The sequence below is a fragment of the Mustela nigripes genome, chromosome 6 (genome assembly GCF_022355385.1).
Source record: "Mustela nigripes isolate SB6536 chromosome 6, MUSNIG.SB6536, whole genome shotgun sequence".
Lineage (NCBI taxonomy): Eukaryota > Metazoa > Chordata > Mammalia > Carnivora > Mustelidae > Mustela > Mustela nigripes.
The window spans coordinates 123,723,637-123,735,770 of NC_081562.1; the positions used below are offsets into that span (position 1 = coordinate 123,723,637).

Consider the following 12,134-nt stretch of genomic DNA (forward strand, 5'->3'; position numbering starts at 1 on the left):
GTTCATGCTAGATGTAGTCTAACATTGCTTGCTTTTTAAAAATTAAGCATTATGTTTCTAAGACGTATCTGTACTTCATGTATAGTTCATTCATAGTGATTCATTCATATTATGTATAATATTTCAAATATAAATATGCTGCTTGTTTGCATTTTCATTTAATGGATCTGGAATTGATTTTTTTTCCTTTAGTGTGAGTAGGGATCCAGTTTTTAGTGTCTCTTGCTATATGGAAACTAGTTGCCCCATTTGAATAATGTATTCTTTCCTATTAATGTCATCACTGTACGGTACCAAGTTTCCTAGTTAAGTATGAGCTTATTTCTGAGTTCACTTCTTCTGTTGAATTTGTCCATTAGTCTTACTCAGTATGGCTTTATAATAAACCTCAATGGGCAGGTCACTTCTCCCCCTTTCTCATTTTTTTTTTTAACCTTACATTGGTCATTCTTTCCGTTTTGCCCTTCTGTATATACTTAGAAACGATAAAAGACCTCTTGGGTGTTTTTTTTTTTTTTTTTTTTTTTTGAGTCATTGATGTTGCAGATCTGTTTGGAAGATTAGGTACCAATACTTCTTTGGATGGGGTTGGGGGAATGAGAGAAATGTCTGGTTGTGAGCAAGTGGGTGTGTGTTATACTTGGCTTGGAAGGCCACATAATTTTTTTTTTCCAGGTTAATTTTTCAAACTCCCATTTCACTGTTTCCTTATTTCTTCCCTTATTTATAACTGATTGGGGAGAGTTTGTTATGGTTTTTTAGAATGTTCTGATCATTTCTCTTGATTATCTTATGTTCCACATTGTCATGTTTCTCTCACAACTCTTGATATTATTTGTACTGGTATTGAGTCTGTCAAAAGAGTTTTCTGTTTGTGTTATCTTAGCTCTAGATTATGCCTCTTCTATTCAAATTCAAAGGTTTTACTTGCTTTGTAGTCAACTGTTGCAACTATATCTTGTTCCTGGCCCATTGTACAATTTGATTTTGTGTGCTAAAAATGCAACATAAAATATTCATAAAATTAAAATTATTTTTAAACTGTGAAGACTTTCTTCAAATTAAAACAATTTTTACAGGGGTGCTTGTGTGGCTCAGGTAGTTGGGCATCTGCCTTCAACTCAGGTCATCATCCCAGAGTTCAGGGATCAAGCTCAGTGCAGAGTCTGCTTCTCCACCTGCTACTTCCTCTCCTCCTGCTCCCTTGCTCTCTCTCAGATAAATAAATAAAATCTTTTAAAAAAATTAAAAATTTTATAAACCATTGCATAATTTCAAAACTGGACAAGGAAATTGTTAAACTGTTTTATTGTCATTTGCTTATGTTGAACTTAATTCCTTGGTTTTTTTTAGCTTTGAATTATATATAAGGTCTTTAGGAGTTTACTTTTCCCTTAATAGATGATCCTCTGAACATGTTCATTCTATCTTTTGCTTCCAAATTTATCTCCATGTACATTCTATTTTGACTGGATACTCCTTTAGGTGCTGAATCATCAAACATGATCTTCATTTATCAGAACTTTTCTTTGGGTTTCTGGTTTTTCTCTAGTTTGTCCTACTGATAGCCACATCAGTAACATCTACTTTCAAGTCAGTTTTAGTCTTTAGGGCTTATCTACTACCTTCGGATCACTGAGTTTTGAACTTCTAGAATTGTAAGCTCATTAGACTGATCTGAGGAATACTGTAAAATTCTACCATTGCTAGTGGCAAAACTGGAGATTTGAACATAATTCACATTCATCATCTTTCTTTTTTTATTTTTTTTAAATAAAAATTGTGTATATTTAAGGCATACAACATGATTTGATGTACATCTACATAGTGCAATGATTACTACAGTCAAGCTAATTAACTTCTTCTCATAGTTACCTATTGTGTATTATGAGAGCACTTGAAATTTACTCTTTGTAAATTTTTAGTGTTTATATTGTGTTATTAACTGTTGTCATCATGCTATACATTAGATCTCTAGGCTCACTCATTCTGTGTAGCTGCAACTTTGTAGCCTTTAACCAGTAACTTCCCATTTCTCCCACTCCCAGAATCTGGTAACCATCTTCTACTCTGGTTTTTGTGCATTCTGCTTTTTAGATTCTCCATTTCCTCCACCTCCCCACCCCATCTCCTTCTGTGTGTTTGCCTTTCTGTGTTTGGCTTAGTTCACTTAGCACTTAGTTCACTCCAGGTTCAGTGTTCTAATACACAATGTGGTATGTCCATTTTTTTCACATTAATATTTTATTTTATTTATTTATTTTTAAACAATTTTTTAAAGATTTTATTTATTTATTTGACAGAGAGAAATCACAAGTAGATGGAGAGGCAGGCAGAGAGAGAGGAAGGGAAGCAGGCTCCCTGCTGAGCAGAGAGCCCAATGCGGGACTTGATCCCAGGACCCTGAGATCATGACCTGAGCCACCCAGGCGCCCTTCACATTAATATTTTAGACATACTTTGCCTTAACTTCAGGGTTGTAGATTGGATAGTTTGATAAGTAAGATTCTGATTTGGTTAGTTTTTTTAAGTAAGATTCTGATTTGGTTAGTTTTTTAAAATACTTTTTTGTATCAAGCAATATTATTCTGTTATCCCATCCCCATTTTATATAAGCAAAATGGAATCTTAGCTAAAAAGCTTGTGTGAAATCCCAATCGTACCTGAAAGAGCCAGTGTTCAAACCTAGGTTTTCTGATTTCATTTTTGTGTGTTTGTGTAATTTTCAGCTATGCTTCATAGGTCTAGGGATTGCTGCAGTAACTAGGGTAACTAGGTAACTAGGGTAACTCTTAAATTTTATCTCCAGTATATTATTATTGAAAACTAATTTCCTTTATATCAAATTGCTTATTTTGATATCTAAAGATGAAAAAACTGAAAGTAAGGAAATTCAAGTGTGAGAAGGAATTAGTCTCCCTGAAAAAGCTAACTTTGGCTTGGTGAGCATATGCATGCTGTTGTTACACAAATGTTCCAAGTCTGTTCCCCTCCTCCTACCTGCGGTATTCACTCACCCTGCCATATGGAGGGCTGTGCCTTGCAGGAAGGGTTGTGATTTGGACTTTTGTTAATTCTTACTTGGGAAACTGGGGAGGGAGTGGACTCAGAAAAAAACTTCAAGTAATTTGAAATAGTGTCCTGAATATATCTGCAGTGTATAAGGGAGGGTGAAAAAAGATTATTTTAAGGAGAGTTAACCATGATATTTGAGAGAAATAGGGAAAGGACTTGAGCCATTTTTAATTTTTTTTTCCTGTGAAGACTGGGAACCACGTGTGATGTTCTTTTAATAGGATTTAAGCAGGTGGGATGTCTTCAAAGTTTTTCATTTTGTTTTCTCAAGTTTACTGTGTTTGTAAAGATAACCATGGTTATACCATAAAGAACAGATTGGAAAGAGAATAGATTGACTGCAAGTGGATCAGTTAGAAACTTTTGCAGTAACTAAGGTGAGAGATGATACTGTAGATTGACTAGGATGAAGGTGTTGGAGACAGAAGGAAACATTTCTGGTTTGTATACATGTATGTTTTTAAATTGAGGTAAAATTGACATGTTAGTTTCAGCTGTGCAACATAATGATTCACTATTTGCATATATTGCAAAGTGATCACCACAGTAAGTCTAGTTAACATCTGTCCCCAAACATAGTTAACAAAAATTATTTTCTTGTGATGAAGATGTTTAAGATTTACTCTTAGCAACTTTCAGATATACAATAAAGTATTATTAACGATAGTCACATGCTGCATATTACATCCCCACGACTAACTTATTTTATTATTGTCAGTTGTACCTTTTGACTCCCTTAACCCATTTTGCTGAGCCCCTGCCTCTGGCAAATACTAATCTGTTCCCTGTACCTGTGGGCTTGTTGTTTGTTTTTTACATTCCAAGTATAAAGTGAGATCATATGGTATTGTCTTTGTCTTATTTCACTTAGCATAATATCCTCAAGGTCTGTTCATGTTGTTGCAAGTAACAGTACTTCATACTTTTTTTATGGCTGAAAAGTACTCCATTGTATAATATACCATTGTGGTGGTATGTATATGTGTGTGTGCGTATGTATATATATATATATATATATACACACACCACAACTTCTTTATCCATTCATTCATTGATGGACTTAGATTTTTCCCTCCCATATCTTGGATATTATAAACAATGCTGCAGTGAACATGGGAGTGCATGTATATTTTTGAATTAGTGTTTTTATTTTCTTCAGATAAATACTTAGGTGGAATTACTGTATCATATGGTAGTTTCTAATTTTTTTTTTTTTTTTTTTTTAAAGATTTTATTTATTTATTTGACAGAGAGAAATCACAAGTAGGCAGAGAGGCAGGCAGAGAGAGAGAGAGAGGAGGAAGCAGGCTCCCCGCTGAGCAGAGAGCCCGATGCGGGACTCGATCCCAGGACCCTGAGATCATGACCTGAGCCGAAGGCAGCGGCTTAACCACTGAGCCACCCAGGCGCCCCAGTTTCTAATTTTTTGTGAAACCTCCATACTGTTCTACATTTGCATTCCCACTAACAGTGCACAGCGGTTCCCTTTTGTCCACATCTCAACACTTCTTCTTTTTTTTTAAAAAAATAAACATATATTTTTATCCCCCAGGGTAAAGGTATGTGAATCACCAGGTTTACACACTTCACAGCACTCACCATAGCACACACCCTCCCCAATGTCCATAACCCCACCCCCCTTCTCCCAACCCCCTCCCCCCAGCAACCCTCAGTTTGTTTTGTGAGATTAAGAGTCATTTATGGTTTGTCTCCCTCCCAATCCCATCTTGTTTCATTTATTCTTCTCCTACCCCCTTAACCCCCCATGTTGCACCTCCACTTCCTCATATCAGGGAGATCATATGATAGTTGTCTTTCTCCGATTGACTTATTTCGCTAAGCATGATCACCAACACTTCTTAAAGGAAAATGTGACAAGATTTAGTGATACTGGATATGAACTAAGTGCTAGATGTCTGACTTAGTAACTTTAGATAGAGAACTGTTGTAGGAACATTGAAATAGAGTTGGGTAGACTATGTCTGATTTTGGGTACTGTCATTTTGAGGTACCATTGATGTTATCTGATGGGAATGTTATACTTTTTAAAAAAAAGATTTAGAGAGAGAACATGGGGATGGGGGAGGGGCAGAGGAAGAGAATCTTAAGCAGACTCTGCTCAGCGTGAATCCTGATGGGAGACTTGAACTCATGACCCAGGATCGTGACCTGAGCTAAAACCAAGAGTTGGATGCTCAACTGGTTGAGCCACCAGGTGCCCAATTACACTTTTTTTGGGTACAATTCTGCAGCTCAAAGGAGAGGTATAGGATAAGGTTTATGTGTTTATAAGTGGCAATTTAAACTTGAATGTGAATGAGTTTGCCAAGGAGAGGTTATAATGTGGAGAGAACCTAGGGTGCAGTGTGGAGGCATTGCATCTGTAAGGTGACCTCCCAAAAGACACAGAGATGAGTGTCTAGGGAGTTAAGAACAAACCAAGGTGAGTGTTGGTCCATGTTTTCTTTTTACCCTTCAGTGAAATCTCAGTATTCTCTGTGGAATTATGAATCCCCAGACTTAATCCCAGGTCAGTCAGAATTTAGCTAAAATTTATACTAATTAAACTTCTGCTATTAGAAAAGGAAACAGTTTGTTTATTTTTTAAAAGATTTATTTATTTATTTTGGAGAGAGAAGGAGCATGTGCATGTGTGAGTGGGGGGAGCAGCAGAGGGAGAGACTCTTCAAGCATACTCCTGGATGAGTGCCAAGCCCAATGTGGGGCTTGATCTCACCATCCCTGAGGTCATGGCCTAAGCTGCAACCAAGAGTCAGACGCTTAACCACCTGAGCCACCCAACCGCAGAAAAAGAAAGAATTTAAAAGATAAGTAGAGGCGATTAAAAAAATGTATCTTTTAAAAAAGATTTTATTTTATTTTTAAGATTTTATTTATTTATTTGAGATCACTGGCAGGCAGAAAGAGGCAGGCAGAGAGAGAGGAGGAAGCAGGCTCCCTGCTGAGCAGAGAGCCCGATGTGGGGCTCAATCCCAGGACCCTGAGATCATGACCTGAGCTGAAGGCAGAGGCTTTAACCCACTGAGCCACCCAGGTGCCCCCAAAATGTAGCTTTTTAAATTCAATTTGTAACATGTAACCAGATAATCTTCAGAATTACTGAAGCCAGGGTACTGGCTTGACTATAAACTGTTTCACAATAAAAATGGGTTTGCTTTTTTTTAAGAACTGTGAAGGGTCTGAGAATTTGCCATCTGTGCAAGCTAGCAATTTAGCCTGCTTTAGTTTCATAGATGGTGGTAGAAGATAAAAGACTTCTGGGTCATAGATCTAGGACTTTATTATTCATGAAATTAGCAAGAGCCATTGTTGGTATGTGTGTTAGTTTTCCAAGCCCAGGCTCCATATAGAGATGTGAAGAGGGCTGAGTGATGCCTGTGGTGATGCCTCTCCTGTATTGCAGTATTATGTGTTACAGGAGAAAACCCTCTAGGTTAGGGAACCCAACTTTTATAATGGGAAGTAGCCTGCCTGATGTTAATCCTGGAGGGGGATGTCATCTTTATTGTACTAGATAGTAAATGAACCTGCCTGTCACTCCCGAGGGAGACATTTTTATCCTTCATGGCTGTTTGCTGTATATACTTAATATATTATGGAACAAAAAGAGGCAATGGCTCCACTTACAAGATATATAAATATTAAGGAAAATGGATAATTTGCCTTCAACAATTTTTGTCCCTAATTTCTATACATTGCTTGACTTCTGGTAGAATTTCCCATGATGATGCTCTTCATTGGTCCCTCTAATTTGTCTGACAAAGGCTGGGACCAGAGCCATTCAGTTTATTTCATGAGACATTAGGTTACATACTATCAACAGGGTAGCAGGATGAGGTAGCAGGATGAGGCCATTGACGTCAGCTGTGCTCCATAGTGTCTTACACCCTAGAAGCTGAACAAGTGCCATTAACCTTCAGGGTCTGCCTGAAGTGGCTTTGCCAAAGGCCAAACTGGATTTGGCCTTTGCCTGCAAAGTGGAAGTCTAGGGTAATTCTGTCAATCCCTAATAATAGTGATTAGTGAGTTGAGACAGACCTGAATGGCCCCAGGGCTGAGGTGATACCACTGATCTCCTCAGCTGAAATCAAGGACAAATTTTAAACCACTTTTTCTAATTTGATGGCTGCCATTTTAGGGATAACTGCCTCAGACTGCACATAATTAACAAGTCAGTTATCCTCATGAGAGGTACACTGTGCACACCCCAGCGGGCCCCCGACCCCCCCACCCGCCCCAGTAATTAAGAATAGCCTTACTTTCCTTCTTGAACATAGGCTCAAGGTTTTTTTTGTCTTCATAATATAACTAATATGAAGCTTAGAACTAGATCACATGGCCCTTTCTCTTCTTATCTTCTCCCAGTTCAGAGTGCTTGCATCTCTTAATAGCCAGCATTCTCTTGCATCTGCAGTTGGGCTCAACACGCATTCAAGCCTCAACATAATCTTTGTAGTTTTTAGCATTTTTCCAGAAAACTGGCTTAGTAATGCCCACCACAGCCCAGCCATGCTGCTTCCTGTCATAATGCTGCTTTCCCTGGGCATAAAGAGAATTTTTGCTTTCTTGTATGGTGTCACTTTGTAGGGTTGGTGCTCGCCACACCTCTTGCAGAAAGTCCAGCAGGTTTTAGGAATGTTCTCCATGTTTGTGAGAGCCCTACTGGCATGGAAAAAGCAGAATAGCCTTACTTTGGAAAGAGCAGTTGTCTGCAGACTACATGATCTCCTTGTGGTGCTTAAACACTTGAAGGTTTCTTATGACCACCTCCAAGGTGCCAAATGTGGTGTTTACAGTTGTCCCCTTTTCCCAAGATAAGGTGGAAGTGAAGGAGTACGGGCTGAGAGTTTCTCCAGTGTTGCCTCCTTAAGAGCTGGTAGGTCTTACAGGCCACAGTTCAGTACAAAAAATTGAGTCTAATGATTGTTTTTGGAAGAATTACTTGAAGGCAAGCAATCCAGTCTACACTGTTTATCTGTGCCATCAACCAGGTAGCATTTATCTGGTCTTAGGAATGACTAAATGATAGCTATAGAAAAGAGTAGGGGTGGGGAGTAGGAAAGATACCTTGGCGGTATGGGCAGGTGTTTTCCTAGCAGGAACTAGGATCACCCTCTGCTGCTTCCTAAAGACTTTTCCTTGAGGTTAAAGGGAATGGTGGTCCTGTTGTGATCAGAGCTGCACAGCAGGGTATGGCAGACTCAGCAGTCAGTTCAATTTATCGCACTTGCAGTGTGTGGGAGAATTACATCAGGGAATTTTCCTTTGTGAAAAAAGCTCCAGGGGTGATTTTCAAAGACAGAGATCACTACTGTCCCTCTTTCTTACTTCGTGAGGTCTAAAGTGTTTAATCCACAGGTATCCGAGTTCTTCCACTTCACAAAATGAGTGTCCCATACCAGTAGCTAACTTCTCTCTTTTCCCCAGTCATCCCTGACTCTTACCCAGTCCTTTTGTCTGCAATGGAAGAAGGACAAGGGCATTTTTATTACACTTACCCCATTATGTCTCTTGTTTTGGGCCACACGATTCATTAAAAGGGACTTGGTGAGGAGTATATTTTCTTAACTGAATGGTCATTATCTTTATTATCTAAGACCGCAGAAATCCAACAAGAAAATTCAGGTGGATGAACCAGGATGAAGTTAGAATTCCCAAGACCTTCTTTTATCTAGGCTGACATTCAGAGGATGTACCAATCAGGCCAGCTTGGGGTTTCCATTAGAGGAAAGAAAGAAGCATCATGTTTGGGAATGGTCAGGACAGATCGCAAGTGGCAAAGAGGAGGAGATGGTCTCTTCCTAGGGGCATCCATTTTCAGTGGCCAAACTGCTGTTTGATCTGTGTGAACCAGGAAGAACTAAGGAGGTATAGTCAGAAATCGTTCTGAGTTGATTAGTTCTTTTTTTAATTGTAAAATACATAGGACATAAAATTTCCCATTTCAACCAATTTTTTTAAGATTTTATTTTTTAAGTAATCTCTGCACACAACACAGAACTCGAACTCATAACTGTAAGATCAAGAGTCGCAAGCTCTACCAACTGAGCGAGCCAAGTGCACATTCCCCCTCCCCCCATCTTAACCATTTTTAAGTGTTAGGCTCTGTAGTGTTAAGTACATTCAAAGTCTGTATAACCGATTTTCAGAATTCTTTTCATCTTGCAAAATTGAAAGTCTGTATCTGTTAAACAGTACCTCCCATTGCCCTCTCCCTCCAGACTCTAGCAACCATAATCCTACTTTGTTTTATGAATTTGACTATGCCAGGTGCTTCATATAATTGTAATCATGTAATATTTGTCCTTTTGTGACTGGCTTATTTCACTTGGCATAATGTTCTCAAGATTCATTCATGTGTCAGAATTTCTTAACTTTTTAAGGCTGAATAATACTCCATAGTGTGTATATACCACACTGTTTTACTCATTCTTCCATCAGAGGCACTTGGCTTATTTCTGCCTTTTGCCTTTTGAGAATAATGCCATTATAGACACAAGTGTGTAGATACCTCTTAGAGACCTTGTTTTCAGTTCTTTGGGTATATTCCCAGCAGTGGAATTGCTGAGTTGTATAATTTATTTTTAGTTTTTTGAGGAACCACTATGCTATTTTCCACAGAAGCTGTACTATTTTACATTCCCACCAGCAATGTGCAAGTGTTCCAGTTTCTCCATATCCTTGTCAACATTTGTTATTTTCTGTTTATTCTTTGCAAACAGTAGCCATCCTGATGGGTATGATATCTCATTGTGGGTTTTTTTGCTCGCGCGCGCGTGTGTGTTTTAGACAGTGGTATTGGGGGGTGGGGAGGTGGGGGGATGAAAGAGACTAGGGGGAGAGGCTGAGGGAGGACAGGTTCTAGACCCAGCATGGAGCCTGATGTGGGGCTCTGTCTCACAACTCTGAGAGCATGATCTGGGCCAAAATAAAAAGAGGATCACCTGACTGAGCCACCCAGTCACCCCATCTCCTTGTGGTTTTGATTTGCATTTCCTTGATGATTTAGTGATGTTGAGCATCTTTTCATGTACACACTGGCCATTTGTATATCTTCTTTGGACAAATATCTAACCAAATCCTTTGTCCCTTTTTGAGTTCAGTTATTGCTTGTTTTTGAGTTGATTTTTGAGGAGGTTGTTACAGCACTCAGGAATACAAAAGACGTCTGTAGATGGTAGGGAGTGTGGAAGGCCATCAAATACCTTGACTAATAGCCCATTGTTAGTGACTTCTAGAAAAAACATATTATCAGACTGCAGATGGTTTGGAAAGTGAAAAACATGGCAGTGATTAGCTTCGAGGATAACTGGTGTGACTGGAGTCAGCTGATTGGACTGGAATAGCCATATCATATCTGAGAAAGTGTTATCAATGGTAAGGCACCTCTAATAGCCTGAAGAGGGGGATCAGAGATCTGATGTAACCAGTTTGTCTGTAGCAAGAGATGTGGCCTTGGTCATTGAGGTAAATGGGTCTTCTGGGAATTACAGAAGTGGGATGTAGTAGTTCCTCTGCATCAGGAATATCTTAACTCTGTTCTGCAGTGCTTCATGTGTTGATAGATCATGCAGCAGTAATGGCAGTCTGGGTAGTACAGGCCTGATCAGCAGCTTCATACCATTTGATCTCATCAGACAATGGTCCTTTACCACGGGCTTCTGTATTTGTGACTTAGATGATCTGATCAGCAACTGCACTATGTCCCCACAGTTTATGGCTAGTTTTTTTTTTTTTAAGATTTTATTTATTTATTTATTTATTTGGCAGACAGAGGTCACAGGTAGGCAGAGAGGCAGGCAGAGAGAGAGGGGAGGAAGCAGGCTCCCTGCCAAGCAGAGAGTCCGATGTGGGTCTCGATCCCAAGACCCTGGGACCATGACCCGAGCCGAAGGCTTTAACCCACTGAGCCACCCAGGCGCCCCTGTGGCTAGTTTTTAATGTCAGTCTGTAGTTTTCCAAGTGGTAGACCAAACAGCTAGGTCATTGGTAACAGACCCAGAGTAAGGAGTAAGTAAAAATATAAGAAGGTTTGTGAAGAGGAATATTGCTCACATCTATGAGAACATCCTTGAGTTCTGCCCACAGAGCAAAGCAGCCACACCCATTTTCAGCTCTGCGTATCTGGCCTTGAAATTGAACAGCATAGTAGGCCACAGAGCACCATAGTGTTTCAGTGTAATTGAATCATTCATTAGTGAACCAGGCCCAGGCATTTATGGGATCCTCTCTGAATCAGGGGCCTCAATGAGCCAGCGACTTTGGTTTAAGCAGATTGGAGGGTAAAATTTCCCTAAAGGGATAACTGCCACTTTTTCATTTAAAGTTGTAATACCATAGGGGACAGACTGGCTGCGTTCTTCAGTATACCACTTTACTGTGATGAGAGAAGCTTGTTAGGCTCTTACCACCTTATCAGTCATTGAGTTTGAGTTGACCCATCCTCACATGGGAAACTGCAAAAGGAGTGCTCCTGGTGGCTATGTCAGGGAGGCACTGAATCCAAAAACCAAGGGACACCTTGGTGGAGGCTGTGCCTCTTGCCAGAGACTCCAGTCAGTAAAATCACCTGTGCGTGGAGACTTGTACACAAAGGGGTTATAAGGATTTTGGGATGCTAAAGCTACCAGTGCTTCCTACACTGGTAGAAAGTGTAGCTACTGGCTACACTGGTAGCTCTTCCCAGTTGGCATAATCCCCTCTGGCACTTAGGGGGATTCACAGCACAGGCATGTAAAATACCAGTAAATTATATATTCAGTGGTGGAAGCCACAACAGTAATACACTGGATTGGTCCAAAGATACCAAGTGAATATTATGAGTTAGTTACCTAACTAACCCACCCAAACTTTGGTCGCTGAAAGCGTGTACCCTTTCCCTTCACAAAATGGGTATGAAGGTGGTGTGAGCTCCTGTATCTAAAAGCAGTAAGATTTTGAGTCCCCCCCACCCTTTCCTAGTGTTGTAGCGTACTTGGGTATGTTTCATCTTCAGTTCCCCTGGGGAACTAGGAAAACTCCTCTCCACCCCCAGTTAT

General features: G+C 39.7%; 1 protein-coding gene and 1 pseudogene across 8 annotated transcripts in view; one reads left to right on the forward strand and one right to left on the reverse strand.

Moving 5' to 3' along the window:
- ABI1 (abl interactor 1) overlaps positions 1–12,134 on the forward strand; it is a 116,973-nt gene that overhangs the window by 72,257 nt on the left and 32,582 nt on the right. The gene's annotated exons all lie outside the window — the stretch shown is intronic.
- On the reverse strand, positions 7,423–7,742 carry LOC132020881 (large ribosomal subunit protein eL42-like; annotated as a pseudogene).